Source organism: Hyperolius riggenbachi, chromosome 8 (assembly GCF_040937935.1).
Source record: "Hyperolius riggenbachi isolate aHypRig1 chromosome 8, aHypRig1.pri, whole genome shotgun sequence".
Lineage (NCBI taxonomy): Eukaryota > Metazoa > Chordata > Amphibia > Anura > Hyperoliidae > Hyperolius > Hyperolius riggenbachi.
In genome coordinates this window covers 160,354,611-160,381,851 of record NC_090653.1, presented here as the reverse complement: position 1 = coordinate 160,381,851, position 27,241 = coordinate 160,354,611, and the positions used below count along the sequence as shown (strand labels likewise).

The 27,241-nt window shown below is 45.7% G+C and overlaps 1 protein-coding gene and 1 long non-coding RNA gene across 17 annotated transcripts in view; one reads left to right on the top strand and one right to left on the bottom strand.

Moving 5' to 3' along the window:
• Nucleotides 1–10,166, bottom strand: part of LOC137527162 (uncharacterized) — a 77,081-nt gene extending 66,915 nt beyond the window's left edge. For 7 of the 13 annotated variants that reach the window (XR_011023154.1, XR_011023147.1, XR_011023148.1 and 4 more), the window contains exon 1: nucleotides 10,102–10,166. This is a non-coding gene — a long non-coding RNA (uncharacterized lncRNA). The other 6 variants (XR_011023145.1, XR_011023150.1, XR_011023149.1 and 3 more) reach the window with 5 other exon arrangements.
• DLG3 (discs large MAGUK scaffold protein 3) overlaps nucleotides 1–27,241 on the top strand; it is a 413,798-nt gene that overhangs the window by 335,976 nt on the left and 50,581 nt on the right. The gene's annotated exons all lie outside the window — the stretch shown is intronic.

The following is a 27,241-nucleotide window of genomic DNA, read 5'->3' as shown; positions in this document are numbered from 1 at the left end:
AATAATTGAATCCCCTACCACCAGTACTTGTCTAGCCTTAGCTAAACATATTACGCAGCACTGTACAGAGTATATTATCTTGTCACTAACTGTCCCTCAGAGGGGCTCACAGTCTATTCCCTACCGTAGTCATATGTCTATGTATGTATCATGTAGTGTATGTATCGTAATCACAGACCAATTTAGGAGGAAGCCAATTAACTTAACTGTATATTTTTGGGATGTGGGAGAAAACTGGAGTACCCAGAGGAGACCCACGCAGACACGGGGAGAACATACAAACTCCTTGCAGATGTTGACCTGGTTGGGATTCGAGATTCATTATTTCTCAGTTTTGGGCCATTATAGTTTTAAATTAATACATGCTACCATAATTAAAACCCATGTATTTTATTTGCCTATTTGTCCCGGTTAATTCACTGTTTAAATGATGTCCCTATCACAATGTATGGCGCCAATATATTATTTGGAAATAAAGGTGCATTTTTTCAGTTTTGCTTCCATCACTTATTACAAGCCCATAATTTTAAAAAATAACAGTAATATACCTTACTACATACAGTACATATTAGAAAAGTTTAGTCTCTAAGGTAACTATTTATATATATTTTTTTTACAAAAAAATGTTTGTGTAGCTATTGGGGAATGTGGGAGGTAAGGGACTCATTTTAACAGTAAAAAAAAAAAAAGTCATTATCTGGAAATGTTTATCTCCAGATGAAATTTTACTATTTCGCCACAAGATACCCTCGGAGCTTACTTCTGCACACGTCGTATTAGTAGCGGAAGTAAAGCGTGGATGGGTCAGAAGGGGATTTATGAAAGACGGAGCTGCCTCGCTGACGGTGTCGGTCTTTCATGTGGGGACTTAGATCAATGAATGGGAACTGTCTGCGTCTGTCTCACTATCACCAATAAGTGCAGCAAATGAGACTCGAGACAATGGATACACAACGTAGATGAAAAAAGATGTATCTGAGTCCATTGCAAGTGGTAACCAAGCCTTAAACCTTCTCTGCTTCAGTTTCACCCTAGACTTGGACCTTGAAGCAAATAATAGCAGTCCTGTCCCTGTCATGGTGCCCATACACGGTACAATTTTTTTCATTTTTCTTATTAGATAATTTTGTTCGATTATTCCGGTAGATCAAAAAAATTGCATAGTTGTTTTCGAGGTACCATACACAAACGTCTGATTTGTCAGAAAACCTGGAAAAAAATTATCAAATGTAAAAATTTTTCCAACATGTCCAATCAGATTTTTATTGAAAAACAGGATAATCGTTTCTTTTTTTGATTGCAAAAGACAGTGTAACGATTGTGGAACTTTCTCCGTGATCAGCGCACAACGCGTGCGCTGACACGGCGGAAATCCTCCACAAGCGTATATTTGCAGGCACCCAGCAAAAGGTGCTACGCACCCGTAGAGGGAAAATTCCTGTCGGCAGGTGGCGCTGGGGAGTGCAGAGGAACCAATCCTCTGCACCTCCACAAATGCCAGACAGGAATTGTACGAAGCGCAGAACGCAATCGCAAGAAAGGCGATTGCGAATGAGAACGAGCAAAGGGACAGATTGTATGTGTGTGCGCCAATCTAGTCGCCACCCCGCGACCGCGCACACACAACAGCAGATATGAAATAGGAACGCGATCGCGAGAGGTGCGATCGCCAGACGTGACAAGGCAGATCAGAACAGAATACGAGGTTAGCAAAGGCACAGCAAATAATACAATGAGGAGATGCCGAAAATAACAAACGCTAGCTAACCGCGAACACCGCACTCATTCGCAACAGTGCACGCGGTTATGCGCAGTCTCCACGTGATAGAGACAAGCACGCCTAACTAACCATCGACAGACAAACATGAAACAGAGGACGCGAACGCTTGCTTAACGGTTACCTCACCGAGCCTCCAGCAAGCGGCCGTAGCAGACAAGACAGACACACGAAAACAGGGACAAGCGAGAGATAGGATCCACAGCACTAGCGAAAGTGGCTAGCGCGATCCAGGTACAGAGTAGCAGAACAGAAGGATCCACAGCACTAGCGGAAAGTGGCTAGCGCGATCCCAGGAGACAGAACAGAAGGATCCACAGCGCTAGCGAAAAGTGGCTAGCGCGATCCCAGGAGACAGAACAGAAGGATCCACAGCGCTAGCGCGATCCCAGGAGACAGAACAGAAGGATCCACAGCGCTAGCGAAAAGTGGCTAGCGCGATCCCAGGAGACAGAACAGAAGGATCCACAGCGCTAGCGCGATCCCAGGAGACAGAACAGAAGGATCCACAGTGCTAGCGAAAAGTGGCTAGCGCGATCCCAGGAGACAGATCAGAAGAGATAGCTGGTAGCAACCGCTGCACCAGCTATACTCCAAGAACAGAGATCAGAACCATTTCCTGTCGACCACCATTGGGACAGGACAATGGCAACAGAACAAACAAACAGATAAACAATCCTAACTGCACTAGGGAAAACCTGCCTAGCGCAGATTCAGGAATTACTCTAAGCTGATCTTCAAACAAAGAGCATGGCTGACACTCCCGGCAGGAGTGTTACACGGGACTAAATCCTTATGAACAGCAAAGCATTGTGGGACACACATAGTACTTATAGTACACGCCTCCAATGAATGTGGCCAGGCAATTTGCATGACAACGTATGCAAATTCCTCAGCAAGCACAAGCTGCAAAACTGACAGAAGCTCTTCTTTCCAGAGTCCTGCAGCATGCAAATCTAAACAATGGTCAAAAAGCTGCCTGCCTGCACAGGCAGCTGAGCAAATCATCACAGTACCCCCCCCCCCTTCCAGGGTCGAATTCCAGACGACCCTCAAAAGTGCTATTAGCAACAGACTCAAACTGAAGACTCATGAAGGTCGGGACAGCCCGACAAGGTCCAATTCCAGAATCAGTCCACCTGAAACCGACCTCATCGGAAACAGAAGCCACCGAAACATGCCCATCAGCACTACCAGTCTCAGCGTAACACCCATCAGGACTGTGGATACCAGAGAAGAAGCCACCGAAACCCTCCAGACAATACCCACCACCTTCCAAGGCGCGTCCGAAAATACCAAACCTGCCACAATACCTGTTCGAAGTGTCCCTTACAACACAAAAGCCACCGTTGATCTTATCCAGGGTACCAAGCAAAATTTCTCCCGGAATCTCCCAGAACCTTTTGAAGCTCCACAGAGATCCCAAGAGGGCAGAACAATCACCAGGCTCACATGGAGAATTACCAATAACCCCCATGGAACCAATGACAATTCCGGATTCAGAATTACGAGGACACCCATCAAGATCAAGACTTTCAGATGCAAGCAGGCAGGCTAAATCAGAACATGTCTCCACCGAGGAAGCATCTGAGTACGCTGGTAACCGAGGCACACTTGGGCTTTCTGGGTCACAGAGCACACTGGGGTACACCAGCACAGGAGAAACCTCAGGACACGGGGAACTGCCAACCTCAGAGTCCGGCACGAGGAAACCAAAACCAGGACCGGGCAGAGAATCATCACGAGCAATGGTCTCAAGCACTGGACTTTCAAAAGAAGACTCGGATTCAAATTCGGAAATTTCTGTGACTGCAATATCATCATTGACTACACATGACTGAAGCTCCACCAGAGCTGAAAAGGTAGCCAACAAGGCAGCAATGCCTACGGAAGAGGGCAACACCTCAGAAGGACTTGGGGGGCAGGAGACATCTCCTACAAGTTCTGCACCCTTTGGGAGGAACTCGGAGACCTCCAGAACATCATTTTTCAAGTTTTCTAGGAAGGATTCTGAACTATCCATGTTACAGGGCAAAACTGGAACTTTATTTTGTGGACAGGGCAGATGTCCCAGGAATGGTTACACCATAACCTGAGACTGGATCTCATCATCATGAGGGGAATGTACAGGTATATTTACTGGAACACACACTGACTCCCTAACTTCATTCTCACTGTACCCGGAATTCTGTGTGGCAGTCAAACTAGCTTGTAACTCCAAAACTGCAGAAAAACAGGTAAAAATAGCAGCAATACCTAGACGAGCCTCTAGGGGCAGGGCAGGAGATATTGTACAAGGCAATATTGACTCATCCAGAGTACAGGGTGGAGAGTCAGAACTTCCCTCAGAGCAAGAAAGGGGCTCACAAACGTCAGTGTGAAAGGAAAACATGTTTTTATTCATGGTACAGGGCAGGTTCAGAGAAAGCGTCTCTGAATAAGGCAAAGAGGGTTCAGCATCAGATTCGCAAAACCGAAGCGCTGTCTCACTCTTAGATTCGGCTAACAATGTCGAATCCGAGGAATCAGAACGCAAAACCTGTGAATCAAAATTCACTTTAGGTTGTGAAACTGACGCTTCTATAGCGCAAACCTCCGCGATCTGCGGAGCAGACTGCAAGGCATCTAGGACCGAAACGCTGGAGCAACTGTCCCCAGGCAACGGGCCCTTACAGGTGTGAACAGGGTGAGACAGAGACTCATTTGCAGAAGAAATGGCGACATCAACAGGATAAACTTTATTAGGCATAATAATTTTACTTTTGACGCTGCCTAGTCGAGAAATTTTTCCCATAGCAGGGTCACAGACGGAAGATCTCAAAGATCTGTTTCTAAATGACAAAGGATCCCACACATCCTTGAGGAAACCGGCAGACTCATGCCGATCACAATCTGCAGGAACATCCGAGAAACAGGCATCAGATCGCACAGATTCAAACTGCACACTGTCAGGAGCGAATCCTTCAGGATTCGCACAGGAATCAACCACAGCGGCACACTCATTCATTTCAGATTGCACAAAGTCAAGACTCACATGCTTTACCCCAGAAAGGCAGGAACAATCATCCGACAACGGTGTCTCTTTATTGGAATCAATTGGTTGGTGTGTGTGCAACTCATCCAAAATCGTTTGCCATACATAGATCACCAGATCCACATCATCCTTGTCACATTCATCGGAATCAATCAGAAGGTACATAGAATCGAGACAAGCATTCAAGACATCTTCGCTTTTTGCGATGTAAAAATCGCAGAAGGCTTTCCAATCAAAATCGAATTCTTCCAGCAGGGCCCCAATATCCCAGGAAGCAAATGGGGGTTCAAACAGGCCAGTATCCAAATAATCTCCATAGGGGTGGAGTTCAGGAACAAGAACAGATTTTTTTAACTGCTTTAATATAGTGTGCGATCCTACCTATAGCAGGATCCACATGAGCTTTGGATTGGGGCAAAAAAGCCGGAGACGGAACAACATCATTACAAACATCAATAGGGAGTGTTTTATTCCGATGCTTGCGTTTTTTAGTTTTTCTCTTTTTAGCCACTTTGCATGTCTGCTGTTTAAAACCTGAAGTGGCAACAGACACCTTGAACTGATTGTCATACTGAAAAGTTTTGCATGGAAGGGAAAGATCAGCTGACTTATCAGCAGCTACACACTCAATCAGAGCAGGTGGTAAGCCAGGCAGTTTAAACCAGTGAGAGAATATCACTGCAAGCAACTGATACAGATTACCATTCCAAGAGTTGATTTTTAACAGATCATATGCCCAGGTGAACAAATCGTCTTTTAAGAGCACATAGGCAAACAGAAGAGCCGACGTGGACGGATCAGAAATCTGAAAGGTGGGATTCAGGCAAAACCTCACACATTCAGAAAGAAATTCCGCCTTGGTCTCTGAATTTAGCCTTTTAAAGCTCTTAAAGACACAGGACCCAAACTCCACAAAATCGTACAAATCGGAATTTCCGTCTACACTGGGGTTTTGGGTTGGGCTGTTCATACTGTAACCTCCAGCAAGCGGTCGTAGCAGACAAGACAGACACACGAAAACAGGGACAAGCAAGAGATAGGATCCACAGCACTAGCGAAAGTGGCTAGCGCGATCCAGGTACAGAGTAGCAGAACAGAAGGATCCACAGCACTAGCGGAAAGTGGCTAGCGCGATCCCAGGAGACAGAACAGAAGGATCCACAGCGCTAGCGAAAAGTGGCTAGCGCGATCCCAGGAGACAGAACAGAAGGATCCACAGCGCTAGCGAAAAGTGGCTAGCGCGATCCCAGGAGACAGATCAGAAGAGATAGCTGGTAGCAACCGCTGCACCAGCTTTACTCCAAGAACAGAGATCAGAACCATTTCCTGTCGACCACCGTTGGGACAGGACAATGGCAACAGAACAAACAAACAGATAAACAATCCTAACTGCACTAGGGAAAACCTGCCTAGCGCAGTTTCAGGAATTACTCTAAGCTGATCTTCAAACAAAGAGCATGGCTGACACTCCCGGCAGGAGTGTTACACAGGACTAAATCCTTATGAACAGCAAAGCATTGTGGGACACAGTTAGTACTTATAGTACACACCTCCAATGAATGTGGCCAGGCAATTTGCATGACAACGTATGCAAATTCCTCAGCAAGCACAAGCTGCAAAACTGACAGAAGCTCTTCTTTCCAGAGTCCTGCAGCATGCAAATCTAAACAATGGTCAAAAAGCTGCCTGCCTGCACAGGCAGCTGAGCAAATCATCACAGACAGAAGGAAAACATAGAGACATTCACCATGTATGTATTTAGAGCGTTTAGCCTTTCTAATTCCCCCTTATCTGTGTCTAGTCACAAGTTGTAATTTGATCTCTCCCCTGCGTCATATGACTGCCATGGCAGATAAGCTCATTTGAAAGCACAGGCTGTTAAAGCTGATAGAAATTAAAAGTTTTAACATACCTGAGGCTTACTCCAGCCCCATGAGCACGGATCGCTTCCATGCCGCTGTCCTGTCTTTTCCCTCTTCAGGCGTACCTATGAAAAACCCGCCTGGAGACTTGGGTGCAGGATATAGCCGGGATATGGATAACCCTGTTCTTGCACAACTCTCGGCTGCATTGATTACTATACCCCTCCAGGTTGACATGGATGGTAGGGAAATACGTAATTCGGCTGCCAGCGATTGCTGGCAGCCGAATTACAGTGTTTTAAAAAGTAACTTCAGCTCCGTCTTCTGACGTCGCCAAAGTTACTCAGTATGCGCCGCTATAGCCGTAATTCCTATTACGGTATATGGTGGCGCCGGCTGTGCCCAAACCTCCTGCGCTGGATTCCTAGTGTTTGCTCTTCAGTACAGGGTTCACGAACGTCAGCCAGTCTGCACAAAAGACCGAAGAGGGAGAAGACTGAGGACGACGGCATGGGAGCGATCCATGCGCATGGGGCTGGAGGAAGGCCCAGGTATGTATAAAACTTTTAATTTCTATCAGCTCTGGTTTCCCTTAACAATATGTCTGCTTCCATGAATCAGGAAGTAGAAACAGTGCAGATTTATTGCAGGATTTGTATCAGCTGTAACAAAGAAATGTTTTTTGTTTAATGGTTATTATGCTCTTGGGTATCTTTAAGAACAGAAAGTTCTGAATTCAGGTCCACTTTAAAGGACTTCCGAGGTGAGGGGGCTTTAACAAATTTTACTCACCTGGGACTTCTTCCAGCCCATAGCAGCCGTCTCAGTCCCTCGCTGCAGCCCCGTTCCTCTGCGTTGTCCCACTGGCCGCCTGTGAAGATTGTGACCTCGCCAGCGGGTGAGGTCTTCTGTGCCTGCATGTGTTCACGTCATCTGGCGCGTACTGCTTCTGTGCACAACTACTGCGCAGGCGCAGTACACACCAGATGACGTGGACACGCACAAGACCCTAGTGTTGTCCGGATCATGAACGATTCAGATCTTTGATCCGAATCTATTTTGTGAGTCGAATCATCCGAATCATCAAAATGAGTGATTCGGATCGCAAAAGGGGTGGGGCCAGGAGCGACACGCCCCCTCTCAGCAGGCAGCGGGGTCCTGGAAGCAGAGCAGAGATGGATCGCTCTGTTGGAGGGGAGCCAGCCTTGCAGGGACAAGTAGATGAGAGAGAGGGGACATGGGTGCCACTGCCAGATATGTGTAGAGCACACATACTGGCTATAATGTGCTGCTCATCATAGGCTGTCTGTTCCGCAGTTGTGCAGTGAACACATTGGAAGCAGTAACTTTGCAGGCACTGTGATTGCAGGGCAATATGATCCTCCTGCACTGCTCTAAACAGCTGCACTTATCTTCTGGGAATGTGTTCTTTCACTGTGCAACGTTTGCATTCAAAGTACACAGATGAACATATAGGTGAAATATATGTAAAGCATAATGATTGCAGCATGTGGGTATTGTGTGCAAACAAACATTTCTGCTCTCTGCTCGTCCCTCCTTCCTTTTCTGTCCACTCCCTGCCCTCTGTCCATCTTCTCCCCTTCTCTGCGTGTCCACCCCGTCCCCTTCTCCTGTTAGTCATTTCACCCCCGAATGCTTCCCTTGTAAAATGATCCGAGGTTCGGATCAAAGATCCGGTTCTTTTCAATGATCCGATTCAAATCATCCGGATCATTGAAAAGATCCGAACTTCACATCTCTACAAGACCCGCCCTGCCAGCGGGGTCACAATCTTTATGGGCTGCCAGCGGGACAACGCGGAGGACCGTGCAAGGGCACAAGACGGCTGCTATGGGCTGGAAGAAGCCCCAAGTTCAGTAAAAAAAATTTAAGCCACCTCAATTTGGAAGTCCTTTAAGAAACGCTATGGAATGCAGGGGCAAACCCCGGATTTTCAAGGGGAGGGATTCCTGAAAGGTCTCCCTCAGCCACACACTATACTGTATAATCATAAGGTAGGACGTCACGCTGGGTACACATAATGAAATTTCCCATCTGACCGATGGGATCGATCAGGAGCATTTTGAATACAGATAATAATGAGGACAGTTGACATTGGTAATGAAGGGGAACGTTCACACAGCAGGGCACAGGGCTGTGCTCATACCAGACTCTGTTAATTTCCCCAGAGCTGCTCCATGCTCTCTACACACCCTGCTGCTCCATGCTCTGTACACACACTGCTGCTACATCCAAAGCCAACTGTAGCAGGGAAAGAAAAGGGGCAGTCCTGTGAGCTGCAGGATGCCTGCAGCTATTCCGGTGTCTCAACTTGTGCTTGTCCCCAGACACTGCACCAGCCCTGGTCTGAGGGGGGATACTGGGCAGTTGTAATCATCCCCTTGCGTTTGCCTATGGAATGTCTGTTTTATATGCACATGTAGACAAAGTAATCTAGTTACAATTATATTAGCAATTCATTCTCTGAAAAAAATATGACATATATAAAATCTGAACTTGAATCTTGTCCGCACAGTGGAAGATGTCAGTGCTCTATGAATCCATACTTATGAAAAAAAAAACCTCAGCGTTCCAGTTACTGGAATTCCCTGTGAAATTTGTCTTTCCACATTTGGTTAGTTCATGTTCCGCACAAGCTCGCCCTTCCTCTACACTGAGCAGCACAACTAGCTCGGTCACCTCACCTCTTCCCTACCTGTGGCCTTGGGAATGAATGATGTAGGTGCGGCCTTATATGCATATTACCTCAAAGTTATTGGTTGAACGGGCTTTTCCAATATGCCCTGATACAAGGTGGGCGGGAAAATGCAACGCTCTCATTGGCTCGTCTTGCGTGACTCTTTTCTGGTTGGCTGTCCGTAATGATTACACTTCTATAGGTGGAATGAATTTATTGTTTGCGGGTTGGTCGACTGACTTTACAGGAAGAGGCGGGGATTGCACTAGTTTCGGTTGCTGCTACGGTGTAACTATATCGGATGGGAGAGCAGACTCTGGGCGAGCGGGAAGTACGGGAAGCCTGTGAGGGGTGGGCTGGCGCTGTGCCCGCTTGACGAGTAAGGTGAGTGGCTGAGTTCCCTCAGGCCGGGAGGAATAGATGAGCGCGCAGGCTGACTGGACCCCGGCCGGGACTGGCTTTAGAGCGGAGAGGAGTGTGCTGGGAAAATGCTGCTACAAAACAATGTTTTGCCTCTTTTTTTAATTAAAGTATATAGTGTCAAATGTATTTTGTAGTCCTTATTATAGAAAAAATAAGTCGCCCCACAGTTATGGCTCAACTTGTCCGAAGCCCTGCAGTGAGCTGTTCAGTGCCTGCCCCCTGCTAACCAATGTCTGCAATGCCTTTCAAGATTCCCTGTGCCTGTACAGAAGGTCTGCTCAGATCCTATTGTTGCTCAAAGTCTGACCTGATTCCTGGTGCTCCCCTGAGGCTGTGGCTTTCATGGATCTCTGGGTGTTCCCTGTGTTCTTCCAAGAGATGGACTTAGAACGTTTATTGTCAGGATGAGCAGCATCTGATGTACAGGGAGGGAAGAGTGCAGTACTGTCATTATTCTGAGCATACTGCTTTTTGCTAAGAGCACAGTTCTTTCTCATGTTAGGCCCGGTTCACATTAGCGGTGGCTATCCGGAATCGCCGTGCCGGAGCCGCACCGCATGCGAAACGGACGCACGGCATAGCAATGTAAGTCTATGCCACCGTTCACATGCGTCCGTTTCGTCCGGAGCCGGACCGGATCCGGACTCCGGCGTCCGTTCCAACATGCGCTATTTTTTGGTCCGGCTTCTCCGGCAGCCGTATCCGGGGCGGAGCCGGACTGCACCATCCGGCCAATACAAATCAATGAGAACCGGATAGCGCACAACACACTGGCTAAAAATCCGGATGTTCTACCCCACTTCCTATGAGAATTGTTGCGGCGATATTGGATCGGGGACACATGGGCAAGCATTTTGGAGTGGAGCAGCACGAGCTGGAGATGTTGGCAGCATGGTGGAGGTGAGTGCTAAACAGCGGAGGGCCTGATTCCACAGGTCCCCCTTCTGCTGACCTCCCAGACCCCAACATTTTTTTTGTTTTTTACGTAACTTTTGCCAAACGGATCCGGATCGCATCCTGATGAACACCTGATGCAACCTGATCGGATCCGGATCAGAACCGTACGGATCCGATCCGGTCCGGATCCGGTCAGGTCATCCGGTCTGTTTGGCAGACAACCGCAAGTGTGAACGGGGCCTAAGTGATATGCAGCCTTTTTGTTTCATTTCAAGCTGCATTGAGATCTTGGTGTTTTATCTTAGATGCAGAATGTGGCTTCTTTCATACTGATGCGTTGCGTTGATCATCATAATTGCATTGTTAATGCGTTGGAATTATATCATAATGTTATATTCATGATAGAAGCGTGGTGCGACAGATCAGTTGACATGTTGACATGCAGTGGGCTACTGTGTAGTGTGTGTGTTAACAGGTGCAGTAAAGTATAGTTTGTATGTACTGTATGGTTCCCTGCATGCGTAACATGCAGTGTGACTTTTTTGCCCCCGTTGTGAACCTGGTTTTACAGGGAACACATCACCCCAATGGGCTCTATTCTCAATGAGTACCGCATGAGTTAAATTAGGTAGTGATAAATACCGACCAAAATATCTCCATTTTGAAATTCACTAATTTTTTTTTCTCTCTAAATTACCTCATGCGGTAAAAGTGTGTTAATTACCTCAATTTATCTCCAATTTGAGATTCTCAATTGAAAAGTTGGTGTTAAGGATTTTTTTTTTTTTTTATCACCTACAAATAGTAGGTGATACTTATCACTTCTCTGCTTTTGGCCTTCAGGATGGAGCCTTTTCAGCTTTCTTTGCTCGAGTTTATGTCGATTTTACATAGAGGGCAGAAAAGACTAGTGTGTCTAATCTCAAGGCGCACTTTCAGACCTCGTACAGTCTTTTAGATGATTTTATAGATGCCGAGGAGAAACTTCGTCTCTGCTCTAAAAGATAAGCAACAGCATAATAACCTTTAAAGAAACCTTTTTTTTTTTGTTACAGCTGATACAAACCTAACAAAAAAATCTCCAGTGTATGTACTGCCTGCTTTCATGGAAGTAGACATAGGGTTAACATTCTGTGTTTACACGTTAGCTGCTCTGCTTAGGCAGCCAGCTGGCACAGCTGAGAGCTCAAATTACAGTTGTGATTATTCACAGATGAGGGGGAATTACACAGGCTAAATTTTATACATACAGGGTGCATTTATATATGTTTTCATTCTGTCCTGTGCAATAGTTGAGGTCCCACTTTAAATGTGACTGGCTTTCCTGGGTCGTCTCTGTGTAATGGGTGACAAGCATATGGGCTGCCCTACAGTGGTCAAACCAGCTTTTTTTCCGTACATATTACTGACTGTTTTATCACCTGTTTTACCGCACTTTTATCAAACATTTATCACACTTGGTACATTTTTAGTGAATACTCACTATTTTCACTATTTTTAATGAATTATCACTGGAGGTAATTTTTCACCCAAAAAAGTTACCACACATGGTTTTGTGAATAGAGCCCAATGTAAAAGTAGCCTCAGCCTTTTATTTATTTTTCTTTTACCATTGTAATGCATTTTATATGAGATGCTCCAACTAAATGGTCCAAAATAAATGAGGTTAGTATAAAGGATTGTTACCACTTCTGGCTTTAAAGGAAACCTAAATCAAACTGACAAAAAAGTTTTACTAACCTGGGGCTTCTACCAGCCCTCTGCAGACATCCTGTGCCTGCGCTGTCCTGGAGCGATCCTCTGGTCCCCCGCAGCAGCTAAGTTTCTGTTTCCACCGACTGGCCAGTTGATGGCAACGGCGCCTGTATAACATTGGCTGCGCGAGTCCTTGTGTTCTGCGCAGTATGAAATCTACTGCGTCTGCGCGGAACACTCCCGGCAACGCTAGCAGTCAGGGCCACGTAGGCGCAGTGGGTACCAACTGGCCACTTGTTAGAAACCAAAACTTGGGTGGGGGACTAGAGGATCGTTCAAGGATGGCGTGGGCACAGGATGTCTGCAAGGGGCTGGTAGAAGCCCCAGGTAAGTGAAACTTTTTTTTTTGGGGGGGGGGGGGGCAGTTTGATTTAGGTTCACTTTTAAGTGGATCTGAATTCTTGCACAGGACAGAAGGAAAGCATAGAGAAATGCACCCTGTATTTAGAGAGCTTAGCCTGTCTATTTCCCCCTCATCTGTGAGTAATCACAAGTTGTAATTTGATCTCTCCAGCTGTCAGCTGACTGCCACGGCAGTTAATAGGTAAACACAGTATGTTAACAATACCTCCATGAAAGCAGGAAGTAGATAAACTTCAGATTTATTGCAGGATTTGTATCAGCTGTCAATTTTACAGAGAAGACAGACCTTGTACAGTCTTTTAGATGATTTTAATAGATGCTGAGGAGGAAATTCCTCTCTGCTCTAAAAGATAAGCAACAGCATAATAACCTTTAAAGAAAAACATTTCTTTGTTACAGCTGATACAAATCCAGCAAAAAATCTCTAGTGTATGTACTTCCTGCTTTCATGGAAGCAGCCATAGGGTTAACATCCTGTGTTTACAAATTGGCTGCTCTGCTGAGGCAGCCAGCTGGCACAGCTGAGAGCTCAAATTACAGTTGAAATTATTTACAGATGAGGGGAAATTAGACAGGCTAAATTATATACATACGGGTGCATTTCTATAGGTTTTCCTTCTGTCCTGCGCAAGAGTAGAGGTCCCACTTTAAACGTGACTGGTTTTCTTGGGTCATCTCTGTGTAATGGGTGGAAAGTATATGGGCTGCCCTACAGTGGTCAAAAAAGCTTTATTTCCGTAAATATTACTGACTTTTTATCACCTGTTTTACTGCACTTTTATCAAACATTTATCACACTTGGTACATTTTTAGTGAATACTCAAAAAAAATCGGTAATTATCACTGGAGGTAATTTTTCACCCAAAAAAGTTACTGCACATGTTATTTATTGTGAATAGAGCCCATTGTAGGTTTTGTTAGTCCAAAACAATGTTTATCACCTTTAATGAAAATCCAGTGTAGGGCTCATTCACACTAGTGCGCTTCTGTCTGCTTTTCACCAACATGTATCAATCTGTTACATTGATGTGCTGATAAAAAGCAGACAGAAGCGGACATAGTGTGAATGAGGCCTGTACAGGAATCCCCCACAGGTCTTGCCATCAGTGATCTGATACTTTGGATTTCTTACCAGGGCTGTGGAGTCGGAGTCAGGGCAATTTTGGGTGCCTAGAGTCGGAGTCTGGAAAAAATGCTCTGACTCCTAATGAATTTAAACTAATTAAAATAGAAAATATGATAAAATGTTCTATTTCTCAGATAATAGTCATCATAAATGATTTATACATACAGTAATAGCTGTGCTTAGTCCACAAAAATGAAATAAACCAATCAAAATTAGTTACTTGTGCTGCTTCAATAAAGCAATCCCCGTATTTTTAAAGTCAGATATACACATCTGATTGTGTATATATGATGTGTACACAGGTATCTCTCATATATGCAAAATAACATCTATGCTGTAAGTATAAAGCCTGATGTGTAGCCGTGGCACTAATAGAGATGGTCAATGAGATGGAAATAATTCTGTGTTGATTCTGATTTATGCAAATGTACTCTTTGCTCATGAAATCAAATAATTTGATATGTTGTTAATTTGGTTTGGTGACTACGAATTAAATGGTACCTGAGAAGGATGAAAAGAAAAGTTTTTTTTTTTTTTATACATACCTGGGGCTTCTTCCAGCCCCCTTCAGGCTAATCAGTCCCTCGCTGTCCACTTCCACCACCTGGATCTTCTGCTATGAGTCCTGGCACTTCAGCCAGTCAGCCCAGTCCGGCCGCATGCCGCTTCCACAGCCAGGAGCGTTCTGCACCTGCGTAACAGTGCTGCGCAGGTGTAGTATGCTCCCGGCGGCGGAGTGTGTGCATGCGCACTACGCCAGACTGGCTCGAGTACCTGGACTCATAGCAGAAGACCCAGGTGGCGGAGGAGGACAGCGAGGGACTGATTAACCTGAAGGGGCTGGAGGAAGCCCCAGGTATGTATAAAACTTTAATTTCATAGTTACATAGTTATTTTGGTTGAAAAAAAGACATACGTCCATCGAGTTCAACCAGTATAAAGTACAACACCAGCCTGCTCCCTCACATATCCCTGTTGATCCAGAGGAAGGCGAAAAAACCCTTACAAGGCATGGTCCAATTAGCCCCTAAAGGGAAAAATTCCTTCCCGACTCCAGATGGCAATCAGATAAAATCCCTGGATCAACATCATTAGGCATTACCTAGTAATTGTAGCCATGGATGTCTTTCAACGCAAGGAAAGCATCTAAGCCCCCTTTAAATGCAGGTATAGAGTTTGCCATAACGACTTCCTGTGGCAATGCATTCCACATCTTAATCACTCTTACTGTAAAGAACCCTTTCCTAAATAAATGGTCAAAACGTTTTTCCTCCATGCGCAGATCATGTCCTCTAGTCCTTTGAGAAGGCCTAGGGACAAAAAGCTCATCCGCCAAGGTATTATATTGCCCTCTGATGTATTTATACATGTTAATTAGATCCCCTCTAAGGCGTCTTTTCTCTAGACTAAATAAACCCAGTTTATCTAACCTTTCTCGATAAGTGAGACCTTCCATCCCACGCATCAATTTTGTTGCTCGTCTCATCTCATCTGTCTGTTTTACTTTGTTACACAGTAGTACTATACTCTACATATGCACTCCCCACAGAGCTGCAGGGAATCCACTGAGGATGTTGTGCACATTGAACACAGAGGTGTTGTCTATCACCCCTAAACCTGGTTCAGATTGTGCATGAAGAATGTGTAATAGAGGAAGAATCTCCTTATTCCCCTGCAGAGTACCTGCACATCACTCTTACATGTACCCACAGTTACATTGCCTAGGGCCTGATAGATGTTCTTTGTTCCTGTCTGTACCTTTTACAAGTACTCTTACCAAGGACTAGTTTTAGCCTGACTAAAGGGAATAAATATGGCAGTCTCCATATCCATCTCACTTCAGTTGTCTTTTAAAATTCCTAAGCGTTGGCAATTAAGAGATGAATTTCATGTTACATACTTTCAATCAACAAGATTGTAATCTGCAAATTAGAGGAGTCGGAGGAATCCTAAACTGAGGAGTCGGTGGATTTTTGTACCGACTCCACAGCCCTGTTTCTTACTACTAGCAGTTCTAATATAGTCACCAAAGTGGGGTTTTATCCTCTTCCATTGCTCAATGCTATGGAACAGGCTGCGTGACAGCCCTGCAGCATATCTGTGCAATGACCATTCCTAGCGTGACACAGGAAGCCATTAATAATGATTTGTTTTGGATAACTTTGTGCATGTGTAAATGGCTTAAAGACATACTCTGTTATTGTTGAGAAATAGGCAAGCCATTCACTTCTGCTCTGTAAGTTTGATTAATAGTAAGCTTTATTTCAGCTTGCCTGTGTGTGTGGCAAGACATGGAGAGAGAAGTTTTGCGGGGCAGTCATAAGTTTGTAGCAATTTTGCCAGCCTACCAACTAAAGAGGATCCCTTAGATATTGCATACAGACCTAGACCTCGTTCACATCTATGTAGCGCAGATGGCTGTGCGATCGGAATGCAACGTTTATGATCGCACGCCATCTGCCATGCTGATCCCATTCATTACAGTGAATGAGTCAGCTCTGTGCTTCTGGGCAGAATGCATGCAGCAGTATGCAAGCACATTCTAGTGCATCGTACTGCTGTGCAGTGCCTTTGATGTCAATGGCAGAAGGGCCGTCTATGCCCTTCTGCCGTTCGAGTGTGTCGCCCATCATATGTGCTTCCAAATGCGTATGGAAGCGCGTATGATGTGAACAAGCCCTCAGGATTAGTAACACTATAAAACACAATCACTAAGTGATTTTGCAAAGGGATTTTTTCTAGAGTGATTTTTAAAGGAATGTTTCTTTGCAAGTTCTGTCAAGAATAAAATTGCTCTAAAAATAGTAAGCGGTTTTAATTTTGTCAAAATCAAAGCACTGCAGTGAGAACACCCTCATAGGGTGACACTGCTGTAGCGCTTGAATATCGGCAAAGTAAGCGCAATCACTCAGTGTGAACCAGCCCTTAAAGCGTTCCTGAAGCAAACATCTGGTACAAATACACATGCCTACCTAAGAAGAGGAAAACCTCTGGATCCTATAGTCTTCCCACGCTGTCCTCTGGTTCCCTGTTGTTGAGCACAGCCCCCAAGGTATTCAGACAAGGTGTTGCTGAAAAGTAAGTGCAGTCATACTGTGCTGTAAGCTGAGCAGGAGTGGCTCAGTCCCAGGCAGAGGTCCGAAAGGACAGCATTGGAGGCCTGTGGAGGTTTCTGAGCCTTCCCTACCTTAGGTAAGTATTTCATTTCATTCTTCAACTGTACCTTCTCAAGTTTGCTTTAAGCCTCTTCCGCACACTGGATATTTTAAATGAACAATCCAAAATCAGTCATCAAGTGGGTTGTTTGTTTAAAAAAACAAAAAAAAACAAAAACAGCCTAATTCTATAAAAATACAACAAGCAAAGACAGCCCTCAGGTACCACCAAAGGTCCATCCTAATGACTAGGATTTATGTGAGACTGTGTTGAAGTATCAAGGTCGTGAAAGACCATTGGTCCAAGTATGCATGTGTGACTTCTCTGCAAGATTTGAATGAACAACATTGCCTCCTGGCTCCCACACATCCTCTCCTCTGACCTCCCCACCATCATCCTCGGGGATTTCAATATACCCATCAATGAACCCAAGAACTCTGTTGCGACCCGGCTACTCACCATAACCAACTAACATGGCCTAGTACAACACACCAACGCCCCCACTCACACTGCACGTCACACTCTCGACCTTATATTCACTAAATCCACCACCATTGCAGATCTCGACATCGCACCATTTCCACCCTCAGACCATTACCTTCTCGCCTTCAACCTCCTCACGGAAGGCACCTCCAAACTACCCGCCCACCCACCTGGTCGATGGCAGCGAGACCTACGCAAGCTCAACCCTGGCGTCCTTGCTGACTCCCTCCATGGCCTATCCTCCACTCTCCCCACCCTAACCTGTCCTAATCTTGCTGCAGCTCAGTACCACCAAATTCTCTCATCAGCCCTAGAGAAAGCTGCTCCACCAATATTCCGCCGCAACCGACCCCCTAACCCCCAGCCCTGGCGCACTACCCATACTTGCAACCTCCAGAGGGAAACACGCGCCACTGAATGAAAATGGCGGAAAACTCGACTAAACCAGGATTTCCTACAGTACAAGACTAACCTGCAGCAGTTCCACACTGCCCTTGCTCATGCGAAGCAGGAATACTTTACCAAGCTCATCGGAGCACAAGCTTCCAATCCCCGGCATCTTTTTAGCACCTTCAACTCCCTGCTTAAACCCACCCCCCCACCTTCTGTTTCCTCCCTCTCTGCCACAGATTTAGCCACCCACTTCACCAACAAAATAGTCTCCATCCGTCAGGAAATATCCAATCTTCAATCTTCACCTCCCACCTGCTCACAACCTACTCCTTCTCCACCCTATCCTCCCCTCACCTCCTTCACTCCTACTACCACTGAGGAGGTCAACCACCTACTGCAGACTTCCCATACCACTACCTCCCCCCTTGACCCTATCCCTTCTGATCTACTTCAGCCTCACTTCACGGATCTTGCCCCAGTCCTCACTACCATGTTTAACCTCTCCCTATCCACAGGCACCTTCCCCTCAGACTTCAAGCAGGCCACTGTACTGCCTCTGCTCAAGAAACCCTCCCTCGACCCCTCGCTACCCTCCAACTACCGCCCGATCTCCCTCCTCCCCTTCGCCTCAAAACTCCTTGAGCGTCTGGTTCACAAACGCCTGACCCAGTACCTCAATGCCAACTCACTACTAGACCCACTGCAATCTGGATTTCGGCCTGCCCACTCAACCGAAACGGCTCTCACCAAAGTGGTCAATGACCTTGCCTTAGCTAAAGCTAAAGGTAAATACACCATTCTCCTCCTCCTTGACCTTTCAGCAGCTTTTGATACAGTAGATCATCCCCTACTCCTCCAGTCCCTCCAATCCATGGGCATTCACGATCTCGCCCTGACCTGGCTTTCATCCTACCTCTCCAACCGCTCCTTCACGACCTCCTTCAATGAGTCCTCGTCCACCCCCAACCACCTCTCAGTGGGAGTCCCCAAGGCTCGGTCCTTGGCCCCCTACTGTTCTCCCTATACACATCCTCCATTGTCAAGGTTATCTCCTCCATGGGTTTTAACTATCATCTGTATGCAGATGACACCCAAATCTATCTCCACACCCCTGACATATCCACCACTACCATGGACAAGGTCTCCTCCTGCCTATCTGCCATCTCCTCCTGGATGTCCGCTAGGTTCCTAAAACTAAATCTAGACAAAACGGAATTTATGATCTTCCCACCCTGGTCATCCCTGGACCTCCCAGATGTGCAGGTCACTGTTAACCACACTACTATTCACCCTACCTCTCAAGCCCACTGTCTGGGTGTCACCCTGGACTCCGCACTCTCCTTCACTCCCCACATCCAAAACCTCACAAAGTCCTGCAACTTCCACCTTCGTAACATCTGTAAGATTCGCCCTTTCCTGACCCCTGCCACCACCAAACTCCTCATCCATGCCCTCATAATTTCCCGCCTCGACTACTGCAATGCCCTTCTGTCTGGACTCCCTAAGACCCGAATAGCCCCACTGCAGTCCATCATGAATGCGGCTGCCAGAATTATCCACTCCTCCCATCGCTCCACCAGGGCGACTCCCCTCCGTGAATCCCTCCACTGGCTTCCTATCCAGTCCAGAATCAGATTCAAGATATTGTGTCTGACCTACAAATCCATCCACAAAACCTGTCCAACCTACATTTCTGATCTTACTCCGAGATGCACACCAAGCCGCTCACTCCGCTCCTCCAATGAACTTCGCCTGACCGTCCCCCGCATCACCCAGTCCCATGCACGCCTCCAAGACTTCTCAAGAGCCGCTCCGACACTATGGAACTCCCTACCTCCACCCATTAGGGCAGCCCCCTCCTTCAACACCTTCAAGAAGGCCCTCAAAACTCACCTTTTCACTCTTGCCTACCACCCCTCACAATTGCTCTAAACCCAGCCGAACTCTGGTCCCCTACCTCTCGTGTCCCTACCTCTCCCTCTAGATTGTAAGCCTTTGGGCAGGGTCCTCACTCCTTTTGTGTCCTACCTGATCATGCACCTCTATTACTGTGCACCCATGCTATGCATTTGAGTGAACCTAACTTGCCTAACTCCATGCTCCCATCCAGTGACTGACTAAGCATTACCTTGTACTCATACTGTGCTGTGTGATCTGGTTTTCTTGTATTCCTGTATTGTCATATTGCTGTTTGTCACCCCTAAGGGCCCGTTCACACTGCATGCGTTTCCAGCCGCGTTTTGGAAACGCGTGCAGGTGGCCAAAACGCACAACATCAGACATTGCATAGAGTGCAATGTCTGATGTTCACACAGCATGCGTTCCGGACCTGTGCGGTCCGGGAACGCATGCTGCACGCAGATTTTACAAAAACGCGCGGCTGTCCCATTCACTTTTCAGTGATGGGATCAGCCACGCAACGCATACGAACGCGGACATGCGTGCGTTTATACGCGTTGCGGTCCGCATTTTGTAGTCTGAACGGGCCCTAAATATTGTCTGTAACCTAAATTAATGTCCAGCGCTGCGTAATATGTTGGCGCTTTATAAATACAACAAATAAATAAATAAATAATAAAAATGAGCTTGTATCGCTACAAATGTTGCACTTGTTTTTCTCTGCGGCCTATGCAGTGCTGTGAATGATTACGTTGTTGCTGTATATACAGAATCATTGAGTGTCACATCATTCGCAGTTGTACTAGTGCAATGATTTTATTATTTAGCATGAAGATTGCTAAAGATGCTACTGTAGATTGTCTCCATTCACAACCAGACAGCACCGCTCTAAGGAACAGCTCACATTATGCAGAAAAACAGAGATTTGGTGCGGTGTAAATGGATCCTATGTTAATACCCTTTCTTCTTAAAACTGAGTTGGAGCAGAATGCACATTCTTGTGGTCAACTTTTTTTTTTTACAAGTAATGCAACATAAGATTTTCATCAAAACAAATCTCAACATGGTCTAATGTATGATACATTGCAAACAAGCAACATTGTTGTACATAGGTTGACATTAAGCAGAAACATGTATTTGAAATATCATATGGACATTTAATAAGGTCATTCAAGCATGTGATTGTCATGAAATATAGGGCAACTTGATGCAGGCACAGCCCAGAGAAGTACAAACCCAAGTGGGGAGTTGGTATGCATCACCAGAGAAGAGGCCAGGGTTCGGAGACTGAGTCTCTACTCTAGGACCTGGTAAGAGCTAGTCAATGCCCAGGGGGTTTTCTTGAGAGAAGAGGTTGTATGAGGAGAGAATGCACATTCTTGACTGACACGCAATTTTTTTCCAGAGACCACAGATGCAACAAATGTCTGCAGAATCGATGCAAGCATATAAGAGCGGAAAGTGTCCATTCTCGCTATACTGTTATCCCCATCTGTTCCTGTTTTTCAGCCACTCACCTGACTACTGTGTGTTCTGTCATCTCTGTCCCTCCCCCACTGCCTACACTGCTGCTCAGCTATCGACATCCCGGCAGAAGCATCAGGCTCCCATTGGATTGCAAAACATCAGTGGGAGTCCTCCCTAGCAACAGGGAGGTTTCTCATTGGTTCACTTAGTGGTGGAACCAATGAAAATCCTCCCTGACCAAGGGAGGATTCTCATTGATTGATTGCAAATGGGAGCCTGGTGCTTTTGCCAGGACTCCGATCTATATTTCATTGCTTGTCCTCTGGCGATGCCAGCAGCAGACCGGTTGCACAACTGTGTGTAGTGTAAATATGTCCGAGGGACACATCGTGTCTGCACAGGATACACTGTTAACGTGCACCGTTGTGCATCCAGCGTAGTGTGGACCTAGCCTAAATAAGTGACACTAATACAATACTGCTAGGAGTGCAGTTTTTTGACCAAGTGTGATTGTTCACCGGACTATCATGTGGGCTGATATTGACCTTTTCAGCTGTATAGGTGGCATTGAAGTCATCAGACATGAGCAAGGGAAAAAATCCATTATTCAAAAAATTTTATTCTATAATTTGCTGAGGTTTTTAGATTCCCAGGTTGAAAATGTTAACTCTGCGACCTCAGCAAGGATAGTGTAGATATTTCGTGGAGCTGTACAAAGTAATGGAATTCATCCTGTGCCTGATTCTGAACCTAACAAACCTGAGTCGGTTTATGAAAAATTTTCGGATGGAATCAGTAAGGGAGTTATTGTTTCCAGAAGCCTTTATGGCATCTCTGGATCTAAGAGATGCATATTGGCATGTGCCAATTCACCCAAAAAAAGTTTTGCAGTGAGAATAAATGGGATGGTAGAACACTACCAGTTTGTTTGCCTCCTGTTTGGGATCACTTCTGCCCCAAGAATGTTCACAAAAATTCTGGGAGAAGCATTAATTCCGTTAAGGGAACAATCGATTTTAATCATTACGTATTTGGACGACTTGCTTATTCTAGGAAGTTCAGCAGAACAGCTGAAAAGCCATTTGAATCTGGTATCGGAACATCTCCGATCCCTAGGTTGGATCATCAACCCAGAGAAGTCCTCTCTAATTCCAAGTCCGAGAACTCAGTTTCTTGGCATGCTAGTGGATTCAGTAAAACAGATGATTTTCCTTCCTCCCAAGAAGATTCTGAAGATAAGTTTGGCAGTGAAATCATTACAAGGGGAAGACAAAGTTTCCCTAAGAACGATTTTGTCGGTGTTTGGGTTAATGTCATCTACGATGGTGGCAGTTCCCTGGGCATTAGTGCATATCAGGAAGATACAGAGGTTCCTCCTAGAAAATTGGGACGGTCGTCCACAAACATTAGATTTCAAAGTCAAAATCCCTCAAACTGTGTGTTGTCTCTGCAGCAGTGGTTGGAGGAATCCTACCTTGTGAAGGGCAGGCCTTGGAAGGGGCCTGTAGACAACGTAATAACTACGGATGCAAGCGCCTGGAGCTGAGGAGCTTATATAGCTCACAGAGCCTTTCAGGGGAAATGGACAAAATCAGAGTCTCAAAGGTTATCCAATTGAAAGGAATTAACAGTAGTAAGGCTGGCTTTATTTCGAGTGCAATCGTTACTGTTGCAGTCCAATGTTCTGATCCAGTCGAACAACGTTACGGCAGTAGCGTTTATCAACAAACAGAGAGGCACGCGATTCCTGTTGTTGCAGGAGGAAGCGGAGGACATCTTGTTTTAGGCAGAAAAGAATGTGTCATCCTTGAGAGCTGTTCATCTCAAGGGAACACTCAATATAGATGCAGACAAACTGAACAGAAGCAGGATTCTGTCATCAGAATGGTCTCTAAACAAGGAGGTGTTTTCGCAGACATCATAAAAACGATGGGGAACACCGTCAATCGATCTGTTTGCAACAGAAGACAATACCCAGATTCAGACTTTTTTCTCTCTTAATCCAAGAGATCAAAGCCGGGGGGGTGAATGTATTCATGTGTTCATTCAAGAGTAGAGCTTTCCACTTCTGTATGCATTTCCTCCTCTCAATTTGATTCCGGCGGTCATCAGCAAATGGAGAGGTTGTCAAAATTGGATGATTTTGATAGCACCTTGGTGACCGAAAAGGAGCTGGTTTTCAGCTCTCAGGAGGTTAGCATCAGAAGACCCTTGGAGACTTCCTTGCAGGCCGGATCTACTGCTACAAGGGAACCTGTGGCATCCGCATCCAGGCAGATTGAATCTGTTAGTCTGGATCTTGAATTAGCCTTACTCAAAAAGTTGGGAGTATCTGAGAAGGCAGCCTCTACATTGGTTACTAGCTGTAAGGAAGTTACTAGGAGGATCTATCTGAAATACTGGAAGACTTTCCATCTTTGGTTATCTGGCTCTGAGTTTGATAGCTTGTCAGTCCCAGCAGTCCTGGTTTCTCCAGGACAGTTGGGATAAAAATATTTCTGTGAGTACGCTTAAGGTGCAGATTGCTACCTTATCTGCTTTTTCAGGTATCCCCTTGTCTTCCTCTCCAATACTGAGATTTCGGAAGGCTCCGTCTAGGAAACTGCCAGTTTACAAGCCATACGTTTCTCCTTGGGATTTATCGTTAGTATTAGAGGGGCTGTCCAAAGGTCCTTTTGAGCCGCTAGGGGACAGTTCTTTTAAATTTCTTACATTAAAGACTGTATTTTTTAGTAGCCATCACTACAGCCAGAAGGGTTAGTGAGCTACAGGCCTTGTCTATGAAAAGTCCTTATTTTCAGGATAGGTTAGTATTACAGACGGATCCAAAGTTTTGTCCAAAAGTTATGTCTAGGTTTCACAGGTCGCAGGATATTATTTTGCCTACCTTCTGTGTGAATCCAAGTTGTGGAAAAGAGAGGATTTTTCACTCATTAGATGTTAGATGTGTTCTGGAATACTTGAACAGAGCTGCAGATGTCAGGAAGACAGATTCCTTATCTGTTTTATTTCAGGGAAAACTGTAGGTCAGAGAGCTTCTAAATCTACTATAGCTAATTTGATTAGGTTAGCTATTATAGAAGCTTCAGAGTTATGGGAAGTGAGGCTCCTGCCTCATTTAGAGCGCATTCTACTAGAGCTAGGGCAGCTTCTTGGGGTAATAATGCAGGGGCTTCGCCTGAGCAAATATGTAAAGCAGCAACGTGGTCAAGCTTTTCTACGTTCATCTGTCATTACCGAATTGATGCAATGTCTGCACACGACCAGGCGTTTGGTAGAAAGGTTCTCCGAGCAGTGGTCCCACCCTGAGGTTGTGTTACTTGTTAATCGTCTCACCTTTGCCCTGAAGGATTGTGGGGAAAAAGCAGAGTTAGTACCTGCTAACGATGTTTTCAACAATCCTTCAGGGCAACGATCCCACCCGGGTGTTAATTGTCTGTGTCTGATAGTTGCACGGTTATGGGTTAGTGGAATGTTCACCTGTCGGGTACTTGGCTAAACGCACTGAGGGTGGACTAACCATGTGACTTTTTTATAGAAGTGCTGTCCCTGTTCCTGGGAGGAGCTACGTCTCACCTTTGCCCTGAAGGATTGTTGAAAACATCGTTAGCAGGTACTAACTCTGCTTTTTTTTTTTTTTTTTTTTTTCTTCTTCTTCTCACCTGGGGCTTCTTCCAGCCCCTAGCAGCAGTCTCCGTCCCTCGCTACAGCTCCCGTGGTCCTCGCTATCCCCGCTGGCCGCCCGCAATGATTGTGACCCGCCATCATTGCGCTAGATGACGTGGACGCGTGGGCACAAGTGCCTGCGCAGGTGCAGAAGAGCCGACCCCCGCCAGCGGGTCACAATCATTACCGGCAGCCATTGGGGACATAGAGGACCACAGGAGCTGTGGCAAGGGATGGCTGTGAGGAGCTGGAAGTAGCCCCAGGTGAGTAAAAATTACAGTGGTTTGCAAAAGTATTCGGCCCCCTTGAAGTTTTCCATATTTTGTCATATTACTGCCACAAACATGAATCAATTTTATTGGAATTCCAAGTGAAGGACCAATACAAAGTGGTGTACACGTAAGAAGTGGAACGAAAATCATACATGATTCCAAACATTTTTTTTTTGTACAAATAACTGCAAAGTGGGGTGTGTGTAATTATTCAACCCCCTTTGGTCTGAGTGCAGTCAGTTGCCCATAGACATTGCCTGATGAGTGCTAATGACTAAATAGAGTGCACCTGTGTGTAATCTAATGTCAGTACAAATACAGCTGCTCTGTGACGGCCTCAGAGGTTGTCTAAGAGAATATTGGGAGCAACAACACCATGAAGTCCAAAGAACATACCAGACAGGTCAGGGATGAAGTTATTGAGAAACTTAAAGCAGGCTTGGGCTACAAAAAGATTTCCAAAGCCTTGAACATCCCACAGAGCACGGTTCAAGCGATCATTCAGAAATTGGAGTATGGCACAACTGTAAACCTACCAAGACAAGGCCGTCCACCTAAACTCACAGGCTGAACAAGGAGAGCGCTGATCAGAAATGCAGTCAAGAGGCCCATGGTGACTCTGGACGAGCTTCAGAGATCTACAGCTCAGATGGGGGAATCTGTCCATAGGACAACTATTAGTCATGCATTGCACAAATTGGCCTTTCTGGAACCGTGGCAAGAAGCAAGCCATTGTTAACAGAAAAGCATAAGAAGTTCCGTTTGCAGTTTGCTACAAGCCATGTGGGGGACACAGCAAACACGTGGAGGAAAGTGCTCTGGTCAAATGAGATCAAAATTAAATTTTTTGGCCAAAATGCAAAACGCTATGTGTGGCAGAAAACTAACTCTGAACATACCATCCCCACTGTCGAATATGGTGGTGGCAGCATCATGCTCTGGGGGTGCTTCTCTTCAGCATGGACAGGGAAGCTGGTCAGAGTTGATGGGAAGATGGATGGAGCAAAATACAGGGCAATCTTGGAAGAAAACCTCTTGGAGTCTGCAAAAGATTGACTGGGGCGGAGGTTCACCTTCTAGCAGGACAACGACCCTAAACATAAAGCCAGGGCAACAATGGAATGGTTTAAAACAAAACCTATCCATGTTTTAGAATGGCCCAGTCAAAGTCCAGATCTAAATCCAATCGAGAATCTGTGGCAAGATCTGAAAACTGCTGTTCACAAACGCTGTCCATCTAATCTGACTGAGATGGAGCTGTTTTGCAAAGAAGAATAGGCAAGGATTTCAGTCTCTAGATGTGCAAAGCTGGTAGAGACATACCCTAAAAGACTGGCAGCTGTAATTGCAGCAAAAGGTGGTTTTACAAAGTATTGACTCAGGGGGCTGAATAATTACGCACACCCCACTTTGCAGTTATTTAAAACAAAAAGTTTGGAATCCTGTATGATTTTCGTTCCACTTCTCATGTGTACACCACTTTGGCCTCAATTCACTAAGCTTAACTCCTGTCTTTAATAACTCTTCTGAGCTTCTGAGCTGTTTTACAGTTATCACCATGGTGATATAATTGTGATACCGGTAACTGTAAAACAGCTCAGAAGAGTTAATAAAGACAGGAGTTAAGCTTAGTAAATTGAGGCCTTTGTGTTGGTCTTTCACGTGGAATTCCAATAAAATTGATTCATGTTTGTGGCAGTATTATGACAAAATGTGGAAAACTTCAAGGAGGCCGAATACTTTTGCAAACCACTGTACATTACCTTTTTGGCCTCTGAGTCCTTTAAAGGAATGTCGACACCGTAAACTATTACCTCCAAATTCAGCACACTTAACCACTTCCCGACCGCCGTATATACAATTGGCGGCCAGGAAGGGGACCCCGCAAGGACCGCCGTATAGGTCCTTTTACGGGCATGGGCGGCGCGATCGCGTCATTCGTGATGCAATCGGCCGCCGGCGCCTGGCTC